The sequence below is a fragment of the Mya arenaria genome, chromosome 7 (genome assembly GCF_026914265.1).
Source record: "Mya arenaria isolate MELC-2E11 chromosome 7, ASM2691426v1".
In the NCBI taxonomy this organism is placed as follows: Eukaryota; Metazoa; Mollusca; class Bivalvia; order Myida; family Myidae; genus Mya; species Mya arenaria.
Genome location: NC_069128.1, coordinates 45,194,525 through 45,219,560, shown reverse-complemented (window position 1 = coordinate 45,219,560; position 25,036 = coordinate 45,194,525). Strand labels below are relative to the sequence as shown.

General features: G+C 34.6%; 2 long non-coding RNA genes across 2 annotated transcripts; both read right to left on the bottom strand.

The window, feature by feature from the left end:
• Positions 1-10,159: 10,159 nt before the first annotated feature.
• Positions 10,160-14,486, bottom strand: LOC128241647 (uncharacterized). The gene is made up of 4 exons (XR_008262423.1): positions 14,451-14,486; positions 13,322-13,399; positions 12,318-12,424; positions 10,160-11,017 (listed from the first exon to the last, which is right to left on the bottom strand). It is a non-coding gene; the product is annotated as an uncharacterized LOC128241647 (long non-coding RNA).
• Positions 14,487-14,523: 37 nt separating this feature from the next.
• Positions 14,524-23,936, bottom strand: LOC128241589 (uncharacterized). Its single transcript, XR_008262408.1, has 3 exons — positions 23,663-23,936; positions 14,801-14,936; positions 14,524-14,554 (listed from the first exon to the last, which is right to left on the bottom strand). It is a non-coding gene; the product is annotated as an uncharacterized LOC128241589 (long non-coding RNA).
• Between the last annotated feature and the right edge of the window lie 1,100 nt (positions 23,937-25,036).

The window sequence follows — 25,036 nt, the reverse complement described above, 5'->3', positions numbered from 1 at the left end:
TTGAATAAGTTTTAGTTTTAATTATAATATTTGATGAAGTACGAAATACGCGACAAATGTTATAAGCCTCAGTTATGTTCTCCATTAAAGGTTTTGAGGCGTGACTTGTAGAGGGTCATGCCATTTAAGAGACCACAGGCGTTGCATGATGGGTGGATTCTTCACCAGGAAAATGCATCAGCACATAGATCGGAGGAGGCACAGACTACCGCGACAATCCAGCTTGAAGCGGAGATCCTTCCCCACCCCCCTTATTCGCCAGACCTACAACCATGCGATTTTGCCCGAAACTTAAATGTGAACTTAAGGTAAACGCTTCAATGACTTTCAGGCACTACAGAGTGAAGCTCAGACACGCCTGTATTCTTACAAGTCAGAGTGGGTCAGTGACATTTACCGGCAGTGGGTAACGAGACATCGACGTTGTATTGCGGCGAACGGCTCTTACTTTGATAAGTTATGACGTTGACGTCAGATTCTGACGTTTGAACTGCGCGGGCTATACTGATCTCATGTTAATGAAAAAGCTGTAGTTTCCTTTATATTTTATGTATCAGTTTGAAGTTTTATATGTCATTTACAGCTGAAATATATTTTATAGCGAGCTGACGTTCGTTGAAAAATATTGAAATGTGTTGATTGTATTAAGCAATTCCACGAACTTCTGGCTATACCCTCGTATTAAGAAACTCGGAAAGTATTTTCATGGTTCGTGAACCGGCTTCCTCAGCCTCTAAAGAGGATATGATTATGACATATTTTTTTTTAAATCTTTCGAACATGAGTTTTTGAGTGAATATAAGCGAAGCGTTAAGGGTTTTAAAAATGCATCTTTTACTTGGATTTTATAGATTGTTATTACGAAATAAAGTATGGCGTATCAAACGAAGTGTTAAAGCTAAGATATTGATGGCTGAAACCCTTCAATAAATGTTGATATGTGCTAACATATAGTCTTTGAAGTCCAATATTTTGAAATGCGTTACTAACCCGATTCAACAAAAGGCTGTTGCACAATCAGTTGATTGACATAATCACGTGATAAACCAATAACTTCCATTAAGGTTAAAATATTCAACACCTTAGTATGAGTCCCTGTGGGCGAGTGGATAAGCGATCCGGTTTTTTTTTATTCTATGTGTTATCTGCACCCCCGTGTGCTTGCTCCCAACTTTAACAAGATTAATTTTTAATACTTTAATCGTTTTTTTTTAAAAATGCAATTGAAGTATAAAAGAAAATAAACCTGGTTACTATTATTTCTGCAATTTCAGTACTAAGGAGTAAAATAAATATACATGTAAGTGTTTTCAGATGCATTTCGAGAAAAAATATGTTTGGTGCCAAAACATGAGAGAGTCTCTTTAAACGGAAAAGTTTTGGCAGATACCCAGTCAGTCAAATGATCATACTTCTTTAAATGATAGCTTTTAAACATTGTCATTCCTGTTCATCAGAGGTAGGATGATAAATATAATGCATATCATATTCGCTCTGAGGTACGAGAACGTTGTATACAGAGTATGTTTTTACTGAATATGCGTCTGTTTATTTCGATGTCATAAAAGGTTTAAACTGTTTAAAGGAACTATAACATTATGAAACGACAATCTGATTACATATATCAGATGGCAGATCCAGGAATTGACTTAAGAAGGGGTACATGAAACTCATGGGCTTAATCTTTCCACATCCGCCCCTCCCTCAGAACAGAAATTGAATGGCTTAAAATGTTGGACCGGGGTGGGGGTTCGACTTTCCTAATTTATAGTCCGAAATAGTGCATTTTTATCTTAATATTGTATTTTTCCCGATATTGACCGATAACGTATTATAAACGGACGATTCAAAGGGGTGGGGGACGGCGCGTGCGCTGGGACCGATCCCCCCCCCTGAATCTGCAATTGAGTACACGCATTAAAACCGTCTTCGTAGCCTATTGGTTAAGGCGTTCTATACCCTTCATTCAATTGACTTAATACTTCACAGAATTGTTCAGGCCATCACCCAATGAGGTACCGTTCATGCAATGAACTTAATAGAATTCAAAATTATTAAGGACCATCTTACAAAAAGAAACATATCTCCATTTTAACCCTAAATACAAATTATGGCCTTTGATTTTTTTTAAATTTCTTTTGAAAGGCATATTTGTATATTCTTAAATACATTTTCATAATGGAAAATTAAGTAATTTGAATGAATTGCGTCATTGTTCGGGCGGGCTAGTTGGAGGACAGCATCATGTATCGAATAATTTTAGTTAGGTCTGACATAAAGAGACCAAACTTGGTATCATTACATCATTATTGTATTCACTTCTAAGTCAAAGCGGCGTAGTCGAGCGCGCTCTCTTATGACGGCTCTTGTTTTGTCTCAGAACCTATATAATCATATAATGATAACACAACTTTGGTCTTTCCAGGATAAGTGTGTCACTTTGTAGGTAAATACACATGCAAGTATAAAACTGACAGGAAATTTTGGATATTTGCACAGTAACCACAACACTATGGCATACGTATATTCATCAAAAGCTAATGTAGCTTTAAAAATTGTGTACAATTTTCCACAATTCTGTCAACTGCATGCTGCATTGTTGCTACAGTGAATATTCCATAAAAATTGAGATTGAGTCTCAAAGAGACAATACATAAATCAGTCAACAATTCATTAAATGGTGATTTTTTGCATTGATGAGATATTGTTGCACCCAGATCTAGAAAATTTCGAGCCTTACGCAATACTAATACAAAAACCTTGTCATATGTACACATCATTCAACATAATTATTTCAAGAAGTTTGGTAACACGAGTGCTTAATTATAACATTGTGTCAAAGTTGTGAATGTTTGTTTTTTGGATGTTCAGTAAATATTTCTAAATAAATTCCGGTGTTTATTATTTTCTAAAACCAAAACAGGTTTTCGACTGGCATGGACAGGCATAGGATAGCATAGTATTAACAGAGACACCAGTTTCCCCCATAACCTTCAGTTTTACTTAATGTTTATAAACATAATATGATACAATGTAACGTTTAACATAAAACAGTATTAGAACTTAATACAAGAGTGAACTTTACAAATACAATTTCACTATGAGAATAAAAAGTTACTGCCTGTAAAGTTTGAACTTATTTTAACATTACAATGCATGTTTATATCAGTTCTTTAATCCCCACCAAAGGCAGATGGATATTCTTTCAGTGTTGTTTGTCCGCCCCTCCTTTCACCTGTTCGTCCGTCTGTAACACTTTTTTTTTCTGTCTCGAGCCATATTTTGGTACTTGATAGTAAATATTTGTTGAAACTTTGAATGAATGTATACTTGATAAGGGTAATGATGTGTTAAGAGCATTTACATTCCACTAATGTAAAGCACATCTATGGCCGTTTGGAACTTAATACTAGCTATTTTTTCAGGAATATTTCCACCAGGAGCCATATCTTAATACTGGTGGGTCATATATCACTTTCCATTAGGTAATATACAAGAATGGGAATGATGCATGTCAAATGCCGTCAAAATCTATATAGTTTTGTATAGTAGAGTTATGGCCCTTTGTTACTTTCAAATAACCATTTCTGTCTGTATACAAAAACATGTCCAATCAATAACTGATGAATGGTCAGGCATAGTGTCCTCAAACTTGGTAGTTTGTTGACATTGACAAGTAGATGACCCCTATCGTTTTTAATGACAATAGATTACTTTAGGAAGTTTTTTTTCTCTATTTAATGTTTATCACTATGCCGAAATTTGACCCCAACTTTAAAATCATTTATATCTATGGGTCACAATGAACCCAATGAACAATGTTCTTTAATCATGAGCTAACTGTTTAAGCGTTAACAGACACATTCGTGTGCAGACGAAACTTTTATTGTTTTTACAAGCACAGAACTTGTATTTAGCATTTACAGTTTCTATATAATTCAACTGAAAGTTCTATTTAACCATAATATATCAAATATTAAGTCACCATTCACTAGCGGATTGAGAAGGGGTGCAGTTGGCGTGCGCTCCCTCTAAAATCGTCCAAGTTTACTTTTTGTGCCAATATATGAGAAGAAAATAATAAAATATACACATAATGCATCATTTCCGACTACAAATTGTTAAAAATTACTTGATTGAGTAACCCTCAATCCTCCTGCAAACGCCCCTAAGTAACGCCCCCTTCTAACGAGAATTCCTGGATCCGCCCCTGGTCATTATATATTTTGTTTATCAAACGGTACAGAGACCAAGTGACTGAATCTGACTTGCATTTAATGAATGAGATGGTCTGTAAAAGATTTCCGATGAATATCCTATGAAATTTGCAGTCCTCCCGTTTCGACTGGTCATTGTTTGTGGATTTATTATACACAATTATAAAAAATACTATTACCAAGTTGTCTCTTAAGGTTACGGGAGCCTATACTGTCAAAAGTTAAATATATATAATTTGTCCCCCTAATGCCATAAAATATATATGAAGGGGGCGTTACTTAGGGGCGTTTGCAGGAGGATTGAGGGTTACTCAATCAAGTAATTTTTAACAATTTGTAGTCGGAAATGATGCATTATGTGTATATTTTATTATTTCTTCTCATATATTGGCACAAAAAGTAAACTTGGACGATTTTAGAAGGAGCGCACGCCAACTGCACCCCTTCTCAATCCGCTAGTGAATGGTGACTTAATATTTGATATATTATGGTTAAATAGAACTTTCAGTTGAATTATATAGAAACTGTAAATGCTAAATACAAGTTCTGTGCTTGTAAAAACAATAAAAGTTTCGTCTGCACACGAATGTGTCTGTTAACGCTTGAACAGTTATATAGCTCATGATTAAAGAACATTGTTCATTGGGTTCATTGTGACCCATGGAAGTTTTTTTATTACATTCCAACTTCCCCTTAAATTTTACTTGCCTAAAAGTTTAACCTAAGTCAATCAGGGGCCATAACTTGTATTAAGGATATGGAGTTATGTAACCTCATTGGCTTATGGTCCTGAACAATTGTGTGAAGTAATAAGTCAATTTAATGAAGGGTATAGAACGCCTTAACCAATAGGCTACGGAGACGGTTTTAATGCATGTACTCAATTGCAGATTCAGGGGGCGGGTTGGGGTGGGGGGAATCGGTCCCAGCGCGCGCGCCATCCCCCACCCCTTTGAATCGTCCGTTTATAATATGTTCTCAGTCAATATCGGGAAAAATACACTATTAAGATAAAAATGCACTATTTCGGACTATAAATTGGGGGAGTCTAACCCCCACCCCGGTCCAACATTTTAAGCAATTTCTGTTCTGAGGGAGGGACGGATGTGGAAAGATTAAGCCCATGAGTTTCACGTACCCCTTCTTAAGTCAATTCCAGGATCTGCCACTGATATCTGTAATCAGATTTGTTGTTTCATAATGTTATTGTTCCTTTAAACAGTTTAAACCTTTTATGTCATCAACATAAACAGACGCATGTTCAGTAAAAAAATGCTCTGTATACAACGTTCTCGTACTCCAGAGCGATGATGCTATGCATTATATTTATCACCATCTGACTGACTGAGTAACTGCCAAAACTTTTCCGTTAAAGAGACTCTCTCATGTTTTGGCACCAAACATATTTTTTCTCGTAATGCATCTGAAAACACTTACATGTATATTTATTTTACTCCTTGGTACTGAAATTGCAGAAAAAATAGTAACCAGGTTGATTTTCTTACTTCAATTGCATTTTAAAAAAAAACGATTGAAGTATTAAAAATTAATCTTGTTCAAGTTGGGAGCAAGCACATAGGGGTGCAGATAACACATAGAATAAAAAACGGATCTCTTATCCACTCGCCCACAGGGACTCATACTAAGGTGTTGAATATTTTAACCTTAATGGAAGTTATTGGTTTATCACGTGATTATGTCAATCAACTGATTGTGCAACAGCCTTTTGCTGAATCGGGTTAGTAACGCATTTCCAAATATTGGACTTCAAAGACTATATGTTAGCACATATCAACATTTATTGAAGGGTTTCAGCCATCAATAGCTTAGCTTTAACACTTCGTTTGATACGCCATACTTTATTTCGTAATAACAATCTATAAAATCCAAGTAAAAGATGCATTTTTAAAACCCTTAACGCTTCGCTTATATTCACTCAAAAACTCATGTTCGAAAGATTAAAAAAGTATGTCATAATCATTTAGCGGCTGAGGAAGCCGGTCCAACCCATTCACATACTTTCCGAGTTTCTTAATACGAGGGTATAGCCAGAAGTTCGTGGAATTCCTTAATACAATCAACACATTTTAATATTTTTCAACGAACGTCAGTTCGCTATAAAATCTATTTCAGCTGTAAATGACATAGAAAACTGCAAACTGATACATAAAATATAAAGAAAACTACAGCTTTTTCATTAACATGAGATCAGTATAGCCCGCGCAGTTCAAACGTCAGAATCTGACGTCAACGTCATAACTTATCAAAATAAGAGCCGTTCGCCGCAATATAACGTCGAAGTCTCGCTACCCACTGCCGCTAAATGTCACTGAACCACTCTGACTTGTAAAAATACAGGCGTGTCTGAGCTTCACTCTGTAGTGCCTGAAAGTCATTGAAGCGTTTACCTTTAGTTCACATTTAAGTTTCGGAAATAGGGCAAAATCGCATGGTGGTAGGTCTGGCGAAAAAGGGGGTGGGGGGTGGGGAAGGATCTCCGCTTCAAGCTGGATTGTCGCGGTAGTCGGTGCCTCCTCCGATCTATGCGCTGATGCATTTTCCTGGTGAAGAATCCACCGATCATGCAACGCCAGTGGTCTCTTAAATGCCATCGCCCTCTACAAGTCACGCCTCAAAACCTTAAATGGAGAACATAACTGAGGCTTATAACATTTGTCGCGTTTTGCGTACTTCATCAAATATAATTAAAACTAACACTTATTCAATCCCATATTTTTAATCATAAACTTTTTAAAACATTGTTTTATGCAGATTTTATCAAGTCCTAAATATTGATAAAAATGAATTTTGTTATATATCACTTTACCTTTTAGTAGGAAGCACCCGTCACAGATTGGCTCTGCGGAACTGCATGGAGTAGGATAACACCGTGCACATCAAAGAAGACAATGAACATATACTTTCCTATCGAGCAGGATGGTCGTGCCTTCTTCGGAGGCGGGGAACTGGTAGTCTTCCATTGACTGCTTTGCTGTTTTGTCTCAGGGTCGAAATAAAACAGTCAGGTTTCATCGCAAGTGACTTTTTTCTCAAGAAAACGGTTTCCTTCCTTTTAGTACCGAGCTAAGGATCGGCGTGATTCCCGTACTCTTTTGCTCATCTCATCTTCTGTCAGCAGCCTTGGAACCCAACGCGCACTCACTCGACTCATTTTCAAACTGTCTTTCATTATCCTCCGTACCAACCCATAACTCATGTCCAACATCTTGCATATTTCATAAAGAGTGACTCGACGATCAGCGTCAACGATGTTTTTCACGGCCTCGACGTCACACACTGTAGTTTGTGAAACCGGTCGCCCAGACCTCACGTCGTCACAAATGCTTTCCCGCCCCTCACTGAACCGCTTGTGCCACTTGTAAACGAGCATTCGCTTCACTTGAGTTTCACTCGATGCTTCATTCATCAGTTTAAGTGTTTGCGATGGAGTTTTCCCTAGGTTTACACAGAACTGTATCACTGCCCGTTTTATCAATCTGTCTTCTGGCGTCATTTTAAACAAAATTTAACTATTCCGTTCAAGCTAAAATGTTTCCTTTGAAATAAACAAACAAACGCACTGACTTAAAACTTCACTTCATCACACGTTATTAACGTCACGTCAAATGTGCAAACCTTCGCGCCGTTTTATTGGTTTCAATGTGAGTGGTCAACAAAACAAGATATTGTCATGGGTTATTTTAGCAACTGCGGAGGAATGCGCGACCACCTGTTTCCATAGTGATCACTACGTTGTCGTTATAACATGCTTTACGATGAATCCCGCATTCTTAATTTCAAATTACCTGATTATTATTGTATGAAAGTTTAAAAGATATGCTGCATATTGTTTTCATTTTATCAAGCTTTTCCACGAACTTCTGGCTATGCCCTTGTATATAAATCTCTTATAAATTTGCCAAATAAAATTCAACATGGGTAAACAATTATAAAAAAATAACGTATTTTATGTATTGTAACATATTTATAAAAAATAGTCACTTGAATCAAATGAACCTTTTCAATGTACTTTCTTTCTCGCGGAAAGTGGACATTTCATCTTACTCCAACAAGTGTGGGGTATGTTTGATTCTCTTCGTGACTGAAATCAACTTTTTTAAACACTTGGTGCATTTCAAATGTAGTCCATATAAACATCCCCTTCAGATTCTTTGACGATTGCATTTCCATGGGAGATCACTGCGTAGGATAAACATACAAGTGTTGTTTAGCCACACTGTGGTTTCAATAATGTCAGGGGCGTAGCTACCCCTCTATTCATGAGTATTCATAAATGTGCTGGGGGTTCGGGGCAAACTTGAAAATTTTGAAAACCATGGTGCAATCTAGTGCATTCTGGGCGTTCCGATGTGCATTATTTAGTACTGGAAAATAAACAGTTTTAGATTCATGTAGTCAAGTTCGCATACTGCAACTTTGGTTGATTTGTTTTGTCAGAATCATGTGGATTCAGCCGCGTATTCACGTATAGGCGGCTACACGCCTGTATGTTGTGCATATGAATGTATAATTTGGTTTAAATGATGCATCCTTAATATAACACCTCCTTGCTGCTACACCAATAGAAACTTCATGGGATGTTAATAGTAAAAGAACTAGCACTGACGTTCCCATTTTTGTCTGGGTCATTTAAATAATAGAAAACAATTTACAAGATAAACAAATTTGTTTTGACTTCTTTAATGAATTATATAAAAACATTGTACAAAGATATCATGACACTTTTAAACAATAAGTATGGTTGTTAATTAAACAGTATGCTAGCTTTAAAGATTTAGGCAAACCATTGGAATTTTACAGCGGTCTTAAAAGGTATATTTAAAGCTGCAATCTCACCGATTGATCGTTTTGACTACGGGTACTCTTTTATTGTTAGTCTATAAATGGACAATTTTTTTGCATAAATGTCTAGACCCAATTTTAAGTGATATAAGACTGCTGAAAAAAGATCAGATAGCAGTTTATCATATTTATGTTAAAAAAATGATGTTTTATGGCTAAAAGCATTACGAACAATTTAATGTAAATGAAATTTTCGGCACTTTTACATTTCTGATGGGTTCTATTGTGAATAATCTAATATGACTGAATTAAAGGAATGATAACCAAATCAGCAGATTTTGAGACAATTTTGTGTCTTAACTGACAATCTGTAAGAGTGCAGCTTTAAGTGTTGATCTAAAGCTTCATATACACATTGTTATATTGTCAATAACTGTTTAAAAGGTCTCATGTACTAAATAAGATAATAATTTTCATACAATATCTAAAATTGATCAAAATAAATAAAGTACCATTATACCTATTTCTTAAAAGTGCCGTTTCTCATCTGACAATACCATTCAAAGCCATCATTTCAACTATGAATTTATTTTTAACTTTCAACTTTTCTATAGCATATGCAACAAAATACACCCAAAATACAAGCCATGAACAATATGATCGTTCAACTTGCATTATCTTTGGCCTTTTGAAACGACCATTTTCCAGTTTTGTCTATTTGTAAGTTATGCCCTGAGGAATAAAGTATGACTGTATGAAAATAAAAAGCAATAAAAACACTAAAAATATGCCCCAACCCCTGTAATTTCTAATACAGTAGTAAAATCAAGAAATTAAACATTTAGAGCTGCACTCCCACAGATATACCGTTTTCACAACTTTTTTTGTTTTTGAATGAGCAATTTTTTGCGTAATTATCTTCAAACCAATGATAAAAGATTGCTGACAAAAGATCAGATCACAGATTTCATATTTCCGTTCAAAAATTAATGTTACTAACGGTTTGAGAAAAGTGCATAAAACATCAATGTTTTAACTTAAATAGAAAAATCTGCCATTTAATTTTTTGCAAAAATTGGATGGTTCCAATCCAAGACATAAAATGAGAAAAGTTGTCAAAACGTCCAAAATGTGAGAGTGCAGCTTTAATGTTTGAAAGTAACTCTGTTTGCCTCGTGCCCCTAAACAGGGTTTAATTATATTATATGCCCAGTGGGTTTGTCCCTGTATATTTGATTGTATGATTGCAGTAATGGATACTGGTCTAATTATCTTCTGACAATTTTTCACCAATTTTAAAGAAACAGAAAACACATATTAAGCTCATATAACGCTGTACAATTTAATCTCATTCATTAGGATGAGAAAAATTCCCTAAAAATATTAATTGTGGAAACATATCTCATTTAAATACATACAGGAAATGGCGACATCATTTACCCTTTAGTATGAAAAATGCAGTTTCCTGATATTTGAATAGCGGTTCTTTATTTAAGCATCTCAATTCATTCAACATACACATAGTATGTATCAAGTTTCAAAGGAAACCAAATCATCGTAACGATGGTTTTCAAAGCAAATATTCACACTCTTGACAAACTTCTTTTCCTAGTTTCAACTTTTGAGACTTTTTGATGAGCCTGCACCTTCCCCCTCTTATGCTGTGGCTTCAAGCAATAAAGCTACCAGCTCAAGTTGCACAACTGGTGAACAAGACTGCTGATAGTCGACAAACTGCACACCTGATGCCATGATAAATCATGTCCATCGACTTCCAGAATGAAGAAATGACGCAGCACAGAATTGATTTCAATTGGACCTCTCTGTACTTTCATCCCCTTGTTGTAGTCAAAGACTATATCTAAGTGTGCAGTGCGGGATCTTGAGAAGCTTTCTGCTCCTCTGATGAAGTAAGTTTGGCAGAGTGTGAAACTCCTGTCTACTCATATGCCTGGACACATGTGATCTATGTCTTCTTGTGTGTGCCCAACCATCACCTGAAATTTTTTTGAGGAAGTTAGTGCTTTATTACAAGTCAATGTGACAAAACAAGGTCTTTCATTTATGCCACCAAGAACTAGTATTCCAAGTTTCATAACTCGTATGTTAACTCAAAGCAATTGAGCAGAAACTGTTTGGTAATTAATTTTAAGTCACTGCTTCCACTTATACTATCAGTAATATTGAACGTGAACCGACTGACCCAAATGCTATTCTAAATAATTTTTATGTGCAGAAACCTTAATCCTATTGACACAAAAGTAATCCAATAGTATGTCTTCACAAAACATTCTACAACAATATTTTTTCAATTTAACTCAAAGATTGATTATTGTTTTTTTGTCAGACAAACACAGAGATGGCCATATATCGCTCACCTGATTTGATAAAGGATTCTAACTTAGTTATTGTTTGGACACTAACTGGACACTTTTGGTCTGACTTGATAATGCAGCTGGTGAAAATATTAAAAGTCCCTAAATAATGGGCTTACAAAAACATGAAATAAAATGTATTTGTTTAAAAATTACAAAGGGCCATAACTCTTACAATATTTAAGTTTGTATTGAGCAGAATAAAAGGCTTTGCCTAAAATACAAACTTAAAACTATATTTACAAGTAAAACAAAACAAGAGCACTGCGAAACAGAGCATTATACGCCCGAAGAAGATTCGGCTCGAGGTCCTTTTAATGTAGTGATGTTTTGTATAAAGTTATTTGAAAATCGCTTTATTAGTTACCAAGTTATGGCCCGGACACGGAATTGCTAACGGACGAGTAACAAAGATGTGGCCCGGACACAGAATTGCTAACGCCCCCCCCCATGGTGATTCTAGTCTTTGAGGTATGGACCTGGCAATTGCGCGCGACACATCCTTTTAATGTAGTGATGATTTGAATAAAGTTATTTGAAAATTGCTTTATTAATTACCAAGTTATGGCCCGGACACGGTATTGCTAACGGACGGACAGACGGACGGACAGACAGACAGACGATGGAGGCCATAACATAATACGACCCTTCGGACGTATAAAAATCTACAAATATGTTTTTTGTATCTGGTTTTTGAGAGAGAATGATCGGAAGAAAACATCACACATTCACAATCATGTTAAAAAATAATTTAGTTTTTTTTTTTAAATTATATTCTATTTCAAAAACACTGCAAAAGACAAGACACTTACGTTTCAATTTCTTGATTTAATACATTGATGATTATCAATTCTTATGAAGCGAGATGGGTCTTACACTCTGACCAGTGCAACGTGCATGTTCTTAGTTGCTCAGTTATTACCTTTCTTAAAATTCTCCTCTTGATCTGAGCCACGCCAAAATGATGGGAGATGCTTTTGTTGTATTTTCCATCGGAATGTATAGCACCTCTGTGTTTCTGTTTGTCTCCTGAAATAGTAAAAGTTTATTAATAATAATCACAATAATAATAATCAGTGACTTTTACTGAAATTATTTTCAGCGATTGTGCCTTGCACATTGGGGAACAAAGTTGACTTCTGAGGAGAAGATTTTTCCATATAGACATATAACAAAAAGTAGCTCCGCACCCTGGAGCAATGATTTTTATGAATCAATATCCGGTGAAGAAAATTCATACAGGGTATTGAAACATTTTTTTTCTTCAAATGCAGACTTTTAAAAAAGATAACTTAACTAGCTCTTCATCATATTGAATAAAAATTAGCAGTCTATGCCGCACACGGAGCCCCGCATTTGATCTTTTACCATAGTTTGATTGAGAGTTAAGTTTCACATCGACAAGTCTTTACAGGTCTATTAAAGCTGCACTCTCACAGATTGAACGTTTTGAAAAAGGTTATAATTTTTATCTTGGAATGAACCAATGTATGCAAAATGCATGGAAACCTGTGATATAAGACGGCTGACAAAAAATGTCTTTGAATTCCCGTCAAACATGTCCGAACCAAATTCAAATTTTGGATAATCACTGTGATTCACGATGAAATTCAGCACTTCTTGCCCAGTATATATACGTTTACTTTAAGCGGAAGGCAAATTAAAACAAACACATTTGTCCGAAAATTAATCAAGCTTTAAATGGTAGTAGAATTGTCATTTGTTCATGTAATTTTCAAGAATCAGGAAAGGAAATAAATGTTCTCATGTTGTCAATTTAGTCTCGATCATCTAGACGCTTGTATCCAGATCTATATCGTTCATTGACTCTAATTAGAGCGGCTTCATGATTGAGACTAGCCGGTTCTTTGATAATTGTTACGATCGAACAGTGGTTGAAAATGTAAAGTGAGACCAGTTTTTTACCTGTTATTGAACAAACTATTATGTTGGCAGGACTGTCCTCCTCAGCAATGCAAAGAACAGCAATGACTGGCTGGCACTCTGTAAAATGGCGATTAAAACATTATGTCCAATTAAAACTGTCCCATTCTAAACAATCCATCAGCAATATATATAAATGAGCTGCGCCATGTGGAAATGTGTCTTGGGAAGTTGACATCATTCCATGTAATGATGTCATAAAGATGAGCAGAAGACATTACTTACTATGCAGTAAAAGTTCTTACTTTAACAGTAAATATATCTTTTTTTGAGGAAATTAATCAAAGTGAGCTCTTTTATGTCATGTTTCTACAGTACCGTAGGTCTTGTACACATTTATGTTACATATATAAATAATAAACAGGAATAAAATGAGGAGTTGTGTACACACTAATTCCTCCTTATGTACTGTGTAACTCAAGAAAAACAATTCATAATTCTAGTAAAAACAATCCATAATTCTAGTAAATCTCTAGAATTCCCTTACTTTTCTCGCTGTACAAAAATGAATGAGGAGTTGCAAACAAGCAGGGCCATAAAACTTTTGCCATTTAAACTGTACCACAACAGCAATTTAAAGACAGTGATACTCATTGATGGAATAGGCACTTAGACAGCTACATTTTCTGAGAAATGGAGATCAGACTAAATTCTCCAGAGATAATTTATAGCTTTATTTGAAATAAAGAACATGTTACAGTGTTTATGTTAAACTTGTTACTTATCCCTGATAACACAATCATTACCTTCAAAATGGTGATAAAATAAAAACAAATATACCTTATTAAACACTGTTTACTATCACATCTGTACCCCCCCCCCCCTCCCCCCTTCTTACATACCTAAGCGGCTCTTACCAAAGTAAAGAATGAAAGGTCCACAAGGCCAATTATAAACCATGAACCATGAGAATCCTGTTTACTAATTTGATTTTAAATCACCCAAAAGGCTTTCTACACATAATGGTTCCTTAATTTAAATCTAGCCTCCAAAGTTGTGATTTCATTGAAAGACTTGAGATACCTTATTTAAAAAAAATGACGAAAGGAAAGCTTAAACGCAGAAGTCTGGACGGGTATACGAGCCTGGAAATAAATACACAAAAGCTCACCATGCTGCTAAGGATTCTTATATAATTCCCGGCCCAAGATCAGCTGGAGATGTTGATTCCACACGGCTTGATAACCGGCCCAGTGCACCCAAGCTTGGCAGTATCTGCAAGAGGAGGGTGTATATCTGGGAAAACGCATTTATAATCAATTTGCGAAAGTTCTTATCCGCCATAAGTAGTGAACATGTATGTGGCTTATAGATTATCTGAAATGAAGTTTAATAAAGGAGACAAGGTTCGGTCTGGGATCTAAACCTGGATTTTGATGCTGAAATTGTAAGTTTTGTTCAAATGAAGTATAAACTTAAAGTGAGTACAGAGATATCTTGAAGCCCAGATTTATCACTTACCTGAAGTTTGTAGGGCTACAATTTGCTGTAAACTGCAGGAACTGTCCCCATGAGCCTTTTGTCTGTTAGGGGAATGGTGGCTTAGGTGATTGGTGGTACCACTCTGCATTTCTTATCCACACACAACACAGTGTATCTGAAAATGACAGAGAATGGCCATGCACTTATGAAAGCTATGCTAGAAATACGCCGTTATGAGTGTATCAGATGACATTTGCACACAGAAATTGTGAGGCCACCAATACAGCAGTACTGACATCAATGACGAAAACATATATATCTGTCATGGAGCTGTGCTGGTTCTGTGGCGTCAAAACCACTGCAACTTGGCAATTCACTAGAAACATCTTTTCAGAAAAAAGAAACAACCAATACTGGGTAGCCTTTGTCACCCAGTGAACACCCAGAGCATCTTGTTACTTTGAGCATCTATTTACTTAGAAGTACAATGTAGCGTCATTAAGATCTCAAATTAACAAAAAAGTGTATCCGAAAGCTTTAAATACTGAACGAAGTGTAACTTTGAGGCGGGCTGCGAGCAAATACTTTCAAGGGCAGAAATCTCCCAGAAGTTTGAAAAAGATTATTTAGCTCTAGCTTGATGATTTTGGCCCAATTTCAAGTTGTTACTCAGTAACACGACGGCGTAAATTTAATCAAACATCAATATAGTTACACAGGAAAATAAGAAATAGCTTTAAACTCTCTCACATTCATGGCAGAGTGTCTGGTGACGGTTAAACATTCAGCCTGGTGGCTGGGGTAACATATCTAAATCCCTAAATGGATGATCTGATCCCAGCCAACAGATCAGCGAAACACGAATTGTATTGCGTGTCCAGGGGGGGGGGGGGGGGGGGGGTCCAAGGATATCTTGACGCAACTTACCATAGCTGCCTTGCGTTTTTGTTCACAAAGCCGGCACACACAGTTCATTCTCAGTTTGCATGTTGTGTACTGAAAAGTTCCAGCTTTCCATGACACTCGCAATAAACCTATCCATGAATTAAAACAAATTAACAAATAACTACCAGGTAATTATGGAAATATAAATGTCATTTTTTACTTAAATTATTGATAAATACAACTTATATTGCAGTCAAACTGGATAAAATATCAGGAAAATGTGTCCTGTTCCAAAAAGTGTGTTTTGAAGTTGCAGACAATAGTCCAAAGACCAAGAATTTAAGTGTTCAGACAGGGGCAGGCAAATCTTAAAAAAAAAATCAAAATTTTAAAACTTAAATAAAACTAAAATTATACAAACCTTATATAAATCATTTGTTAACTTGAAAATACATACAAGAATACAATGTACACATAATCAAATGCTACCTCAGGGAATCATTTTTTTCAAGAACTACTAAAAGGGGTACTGCAACCCGCAAGCCTTTCGTTGTGGGCCGACACCTTTAAACCTCTTTCCCGCACATTAATTAAACACATCTTATGTTTTGTCAGTGCCGGTTTTGATGACCAGTATAAATCCAAAAGCAGTTTTTCTGCCAAAATTTACCCAAATGATTTGGATGAATGCTTAACAAGAAAGTGCAGTGTACACAATCAAATAAAGTGTTTAGTGTTCCAGCAATAATGAGCAATCTGAAATCTGACCCCTTACATTCCTTAAATATTCACAAAGTGTTAAGTTCTTGTGTTTGTTATCTTTTTATGATTCAAAAGGTAAAAAAATGGTGCAAATGTGAGAAGCCCTGAAGAAGAAAACTGATATTTTAATAGAAATAGTGATGAAATCACTGACATTATGTTTACTTAGCAACTAAAGCAACAGATCAACCAGACCTACCAGTATGCTAATCTATATTTAACTGCTAAATTTTAAAAACCCAAAACATACAGATAAGATATGTGGCGCTGTTGTTTACATTGTGTGATTTAAATGCATATATTTTTGTTGGTGATTAGTTTAAATCCTACTGAAGCAATCTCTTATCAATATAAACCTTAGTTCATCCAACAAATTAAATATTTGAATGTTAGAAGATTTGTTTTCAGAAGATCAGCAATAATGTTTTTTTCTTTAATTGTCTCAATGAAAAATGTAATGTTCAAGTTTATAGGCGCTGTTTTATCTGAGAATTTCCCTGGGTGTGAACCGCTTACTGTGTCCAAGTTATCCAAGCTGGATCTAAGACATTACTACAATATGGGCAATTTGCTCTGCCATTTTTATAGATAATACCCGGTAGTTTATTCCAAAGGTATTCTTTTGGTACATTGAACTCACAACAATATTTGAACTCCTGACGTCCAGCACCGCTGTCATATTATCTAATCCAACCACTATGCCATTGCATGCTCTTTACTGAACGAAAGATAAATGAATACTCACAATTTTGAACAGTATTTTTTTGGTCACAGATAGCAACCTTTTAATCCCACTTAAACCTGTCTTCCCTATTTGGCAAACAGAGAATTTTTGGAAAATTTGTTATCTGATGATCCTGTAAATTTTGTGTGGATTGACTAAATACTGTTCGAATTTAGCAAATCAAAACTAACATTTTGGGTTTATTCAGTGTAGACCCTAAAATATCAATTTTGATTTATAAGTATGTAGGTTTGTTTAAAAGCTCGGTACAGTTTACTTTACTTGTTAAGTTATCCAATTTCTGTAAAAAAATATTACTAAACTTGACTATAAAATACTGTAGGGGGGCGTGTCGTAAAGTTAAGAAAAAATCCAAATAATGCAACAGTCAATTGCAGCATGGGTCCCCAAGGTCCTGCTAATAGCGGGGACTTTGACTTTCGGTCCAGCCAATCCCAGGTAAAATTCCCGCTCTGCACAGACAAACAGCTGGTAAAAGCCCTGTCAAATGAATTATGATCATTTCGTAACCGCTCATTGTTGGTCATTTCGTAACCATTGTGTTAGTCAATTCGTAACCGTTAAGAAATCGAATGGTCATATCTTAACCGTTGACTCCTATAATTATGAGGAATTAATTTAATACCATTTGAATTTACAAAATAAGTTTACTGTAAGTATAAAACATAAAAATAACAACATAAACAAAGTTAAATCTAGTAGTTGTATTCCTTCTTTATTCCTAATAGTGTAGTGCGATTTGCCAATAAACTCTGAAACTATGACAAATAGAAACATTCACACTAGCTATTTTTTTATGTTGCGAAGGAAATATTATAAGCAGGCTGAATATTAAATGTAATAATTTTTTAATTCATAGATGTTCTACCGTTGAGAGGAATTGTGACCTTAAGCCAATATTTTTTAAATATATAGACCATATTACTTTAGAATTTCTTTTTTATTAAATTGCATAGAAGTATTGTAAAATGTAGTGAGTTTGCCGAATGAGATTATGCGCTTTTTATATGCTTATTGTATTAAAAATGTGCCGATATGTTTAATTTTGTATCTTGTTATTGGAAATTAATACCATAAGGCCAAATAAAAAATAGGTGTGTTTCAGGTAACACTGCTAAAAAAATAGGGTAGGTAGGTCGGATTTTTTTTTTTTTTTTATTTATCTTTTTTTTTTGATATATTGATTTCAGTAACTGTTGACTCAGAAAGTAACAAAAATAAAAGTCATCAATTTTCAGGTTTATCAGTAGTTTTTAAACATGTTACATGCTTCAAAGGAAACATTCTTTATTTGTCTGGTTAAATACTTTTGACAATGATGGTTGGATTTCAACTAAGTTATGGTACACCACTCTGCTATTATTTGAGACTTTCCAGGAACGGTTTTACTTTTCTTTATGCACCCGTTTGCTTTCAATCACCCTCTGTAGAATACTAACCTCCCTGAAACATAATTACATGAAGAGTGGGACAGCAAATTTACCATATAAGCCATTAGCCAAGTAAACCTCAATGCTGTCAAGAGGACCTGGGGGTTCAGGTTTGAAAAACAAGTAACATGCAGGTTTTATTGCCAAAATTGCACACTTAAGTCTGACATATCAATCCGAAAGTCAGTATCTGACACTCTTGTATCTGACAAGAAAATATAGTTCAAGAATTGAAACATACCTGCCACACAAGCACAAACGTAATTCACTTTAAGAGTTCGGACATTCTATAAATTCGGACATCCATTATTATTTTCAAAAATAATTTATTTCAGGTACCTAATTTTCGGACACCCAAAGGACATCGACTGAATTTTTACAGTTACTAAGTCTCACAGACAAAAATTATTTATCTTTATCGTTACAATGCCTGGCTAGATTACCTAACCGTATTCATCACTGTGACAAGTTAGTTGGTTACTACCCATCCTAAACGATTTATTGCCTGGTGAAAAGGATGTGTGATATATTCAATGGAGGATTAAAGAAACAACAAGGGCAATGCAGAGATTAAAACACAGACATGACATGTTTGTAAAACGATCCGCCAATTAACTTTGAAACTTGTATCACACTTTTAATATAGACTTTATGAAGCAATAATCGTACAGTAATACTCATTGAAACATCAATCATGCCAAGAAATACCAGCCAATTTTTCCACTTTTCATTTCTACACAAGAGCCAATTTCAGCTACACATTAACCCCTAATCGACCGAGAATCTGACCATGTGTTTAATCATGTTTTCATATCTAGGGAGTTGCTGTAGTTTGGGTCAAGATTTGGAAGAATGTATTTAATTTTGCCCAGAATGACGTGAAGAAGTATCAAGTGTTAACTACAATTAATTAAAATTACAGAGTACTTAATTTAGTAAAACTTATTATTTACTTATTCTTAAACAAAAATATGATGTTTTTAATGAGTAACATTATCGTTTTAGACATACATGTGTATGACAGATGTTAATGAAAATGGTATGCTTAACCAACCGTTTTATTTGGAATGAAAATGTAACCTATATTACATTATATATGAATCTGGCCGTCTCGTAGGTCGAATTATATTTAAAGGTATGCTTTACTAAGCGTATGGATATTGATTTGAAAATGTCAGATTTATTGGGTTCACATTTTTTAACAAAAACACACACTCTTATTGTTCATTTTTAAAGCTTTGTTGTTTTTATTTCACTGTAAAAAATATTGAGTTCGTAAGTATACGTATACACCATGGAAAATGGGAAATACAAACGAAACTTGAAAAATATATCACATTGGCAAAACTGAATCTCCGAATGTTAAATTTACTTCAATTTTGTTCATATTATCATGAACACATGAGGCGGTTAAAATGCATTTTCGTATAACTGATTGGGATTTGTTTTTGCAATGTTTCAATCTAAACAATTGCTTAGTTTTGTGTTCATCTGGCATTTTCTTCATACCGTGACCTGTGAAAGAACATGTTTTGACCGACATAAACTCACAACAATGGTCGCTGTCCTTGAGTGACTCATTTTCTGTAAAATATTGACCCACCCCCACCCCAAATAATAACATGACTCAGAACGTTACTGTAAATAGGTATTTAACCCCACCGAACAGAACCGACTATGTTGGTCATTTAATATGTGTGCTCTTAAGTCTTAGTAATACAGGTGGTAATGCTGCAGCTATTGTTGTTGATACTGCCACTACTGCTTCTGCTATTGCCAATGTCAACACCACCGCCACAACAACACCACCGTCAGCACCACCACAACCACCACCACCACCACCGATGATGATGATGATGATGATGATGATAATGATAATGATGATGATGATACCCCTAAACTACTGCCGCTCCTGCTGAATTGTTGTTGTTGTTGTTGCCACTTCTACAACAACAGCTACTACTATTCCTTCTACTAACTATCATATAACTTCTACTGATGCTGCTAATCTTGCGTTAATCAATTATATGTTGCTGTGAATGAAGGAACTAAGCTTTTTGTATCAATGCGAAGACCCTTCATTTATCTATTTATAATGAGCGCAAAGTACGATGAACCCTTAAAGGGACTGTACACCAGATTCGCACCAAAAAAGTTTTCTTCTGTAACGAATCTCAGGACAATTATCTAATGGACTGTGTTACGCTTTATCATAATTGTAAAAAAAGAGTACCAAAATGTAAAAAAACTGTGTATGAGACCGGGTTCTTCAGTTAGTAAGTTTCAATGCATTGTACACATCGATGCCAAGTTTATGTCAGTTTTCGAAAATTTTCTCTTTTTTTCCGCTATTTTATCATACGGAGTATAGCCCCTTTACGCAGATTTTCGACATCTATAGATAAACAACTCCCCGGTATCATTTTATTAAATATACATGAGTCATAACATTTTGAGCCGGAAGTTGATAAGTTTGACTGGGGTTTGTGATTCTATTTGTTTCAAAAAACTTCCTCACGCCGGCCAAATCCTAAGGGCCTCTTATAGAACAATACCGTACTCAAGTTGTTAAATTAAACGACTTGATTACGGTATTGTTCTATAAGAGGCTATTAGGATTTGGCAGGCGTGAGGAAAATATTTAGCTGTCGGGGAACTAAGAAATATAGTTAGTACATTTGTACTTGATGTTTTCAATCTTACATAATTAAACATAATAACAAGAGTGTGGTTTAGATAGTTAAATATTGTTATCAAGGAGATTGTTCATAAACAATATCAAAGATGTAATGCTTAGCTTAGTTAATTAATAATTATACTTTTTATAGTTAAGAAAATCATGTCAATACTTAATAATAAACTATTATTGAATTTTTATTTTTATTTTTGACAAGTGTCGTAATCAACAAAATGAGATGAAGCGTTAAATCTAAGAACCATGCACTATAGAAAGATTTTTCCGAAAAATGACCAAAATTATTGCTCCCCTGAATTTCATGCTGGTCGTAATGGCCATTAAATGAAATGAATTAGCTGTAACAGCAGATAACTGATAAAAAATTCATGGAGAACCAAGTCAGTCCTTTAACCCTTAGCACAAAACCACTGAATGGAACATAATGCATATGCTGCTAAAATCCAGGTATATGCTGGCATACAGGGGTTTCCTTCTTAATTGAAAATTGGATAGGATTTCTTGGCATGAAAACAATAAAGTCAACACATTCAATGATACAGGTAACTATTAAATGTGATGAATTAAAGTTATAAATGCAATACTCAAGTTACAATAAAAAAACACCAGACACATTAATCCTGCATAACAATATCCATGCTCTCCATGAGATCCTCGTGGGTATAACTGAGTTATGTGACGTCACACAATGGGACTGTTTGATCTGAAGCCGATAAAAGGTGTTTATTCATTTCAATGCATGTATAAAATGGTGTTGAATGGGATCTTAACCATCTTGATGAAGGAGCTACAGTGACTTATAGGCGTAATAACCATTGATAACTACGGATAAATTAATAAGTGGTAAAATGCAGACATGAAGAAAAAAGGCAGGTTTACCATACATGTAAATAAAATGTAAAAATGGTTATTTTCTATGAATTCGTAGAGCGAAAAATTAATTATTTTAAGGTGTCCGAACTCTAAGGTGAAGTACGGTAAATACATTCAAAAAATCCAACTCTAATATTGTCAACTTTACGTACATACATTTCGTAACAAATGCTTTTCGTACCCAAATCACATTTTTTTCAGGGAAAAATAGGTTAGGGTCGGCGGGAAAAATAGGGTCGGTCGGGTAACCTGAAACAGACCTATTTTTTTATTTTACCTAACAAATAATTTAAGGTTGTTTTTTGTCGGTTTCGGATATAAAGTATGCAGAATATGAATCAATTGAGAAAAAAACAGAACAAAATTTTGTTCGTTTTAAACAATTCAAACAAATATAGTCAATGAAATAGGTCAAGAATGATCATTTATGTAAACGTAATTTTACTCAAAAATACATCGCGATCAGTCTTTAATTATTGTTTATAAGTAAGCAAAATGTAAGAAAATAATTAACATATTTTGGTAGTATAACAAATCATTTCTACTTTAGCATGATATATATATATCTAATAACTATTGAGTAACATAAATTATTGGCATGTTACTAGTGAGAATTCGAGTAATGTCTCCCAATTGGTGTCTTGGTTGCTGTGCCATATACATCCAGGTTCGAACAATACACTTAACGAGGTGCTAAGTGTACTATTTATCACCTTGTTAAATGGTGGTTATTATATGAGCAATTGATTACTTGACGGTTACGAATTGACTAACAGAATGGTTACGAAATAACCAAGATCAGCAGTTACGAAATGGTAAGGTTACGAAATGACCAGATCCCCGTCAAATGCCCCTGGGGACATCATAGGTTAGGCCCATTCCCTGTTATCAGCGCAAAAACAATAACACCGCATTCACTCAGCACTGCCGGTCCACCTGGAAGGTAAAAACATGGCCCATTTCCCCTGCTATCCCCGGTATAAACAAGACCTGGGCGCCATTGTTACAATTGACTGGTGCATAACTGTGGCAGAATAAGGGAAATATTTTATTGTTGCATTTATTATCAAATATGAGAATTTAAGACACATGCAAAAAGCCACAATACGAATTGGTGATAGTGTTCGTTCTGTTCTGCTATTCAAAGGTGATGAGACTGACTAATGACATGACATTGACAAACAAAATGTAAGGCATTTGTATCCTTTCGTCTTTTATTTATTAAAATCTGAGATGTTATGGGAGCAAATCACTTTTTAGATTGGAACATACCAAATAATAATAAGCGACGATGTACAGTAGTGGTAAACCAAGTTTGCTAGAAATCAATCGAGTTTCTCCAAAATACAAGCAAAAATTACACCGGATGTTGATACTAGTGATTTAGTTTCGGATGAACAAAATCCGGATAAATCATTTGCTTTTCATCCAAAGGGTGGACGATTTATACAACTGTACAAAAGTCATAAAAATAAACGAAAAAACGTTGAATATGTATTTTAAACACTTACCAAGTTACCATTCTCTTTCTGTAAGAGATGAACGCCATACTGCATAATTGCACGGAGATGGTACCACGGAGATACCCGAAAATTTCCGTTATATTCCGGAAAGTTAAATTTCTGTATACTTGAAAATTTGGATGCTGATGGTACACGAAATATCGAATTTCCTCATTTCTGTTTTTTATGGAATGAAACTTCGGGATAATATACAATAAGCTTTAAATAAAGTAAAACAAATAAAAAATGCTTAGTATATAGCTATTTTTGACCAAAATTATGATTTTTTCCCTGGTCGCCTTAATAGCTATTTTTATGGATACACAAATATACTAACACAAAAGTTTAAGAATATTTTTGTTAATATTAAAAGAGAATAATATTTAAAACAATGAAATGATCTCGTAAATAAACATTCAAGCTTATCAACTTACTGTCAATGGACATTTTTATTGACATTTGATACATCAAATCTGGACTGAAAATATTAAGGAGACCAATTTTTTCGCCTTAATCCAACGGTCCCCATAATGCCTAAATTAATATATATATGGTCACCTTAATATCTGTAGTATATATATATATATATATATATATATATATATATATATATATATATATATATATATATATATATATATATATTCATATGAAGTTAAATTACATTTTAAGATATATTACAACGTAATGCAAAGTTGATCCATAACTTTGAAAGTTTCACGGTAGACTATAACTATACAGACACTGTTATATATATGTATTCAACGTAATGCAAAGTTGATCCATAACTTTGAAAGTTTCACGGTAGACTATAACAGACACTGTTTTTTATAGGTAACATTTGAGGTCACACTCATGAAGGAAAGCCTCGCGAATCACATTAGTTGGATAGTAACGTTAATATTATACAAATACATGCTACTTATACTTACTTATATGATAATTTGAACTTTGTTTCAAATGCAACGAATTAATAAAAACTTGAGCAAACTGGTTCATCTGTATACATATAGTTTTTTCTTGAACTCTTTAAATCTGTATTCATTCTACATTATATATAAGAACACAATTCAAAAAAAGTATAATCAAAAGTTTAATTAAACAGTATAAATCATTAACTTGTTAAGCTTATTCATGTACAGGGGGAAATATATTAGAAACATTTAAACGAAAGAGCAACATCGCGGTTTATTTATTTACGAAACTTTTTGAATTCAGTGCAGCAGTGTTTAACAATGTTAAATTTCACGCCAACAGAGACAGTGAAATAGATGATATTTGTTTCATTCAGTGTTAGATCGTAATTTATTTCATGAGCTTCATAGAAAAACATAGTTTTACGAGTGGCGAATCCATGGATGAAACTTTACTATTTCTTTGACC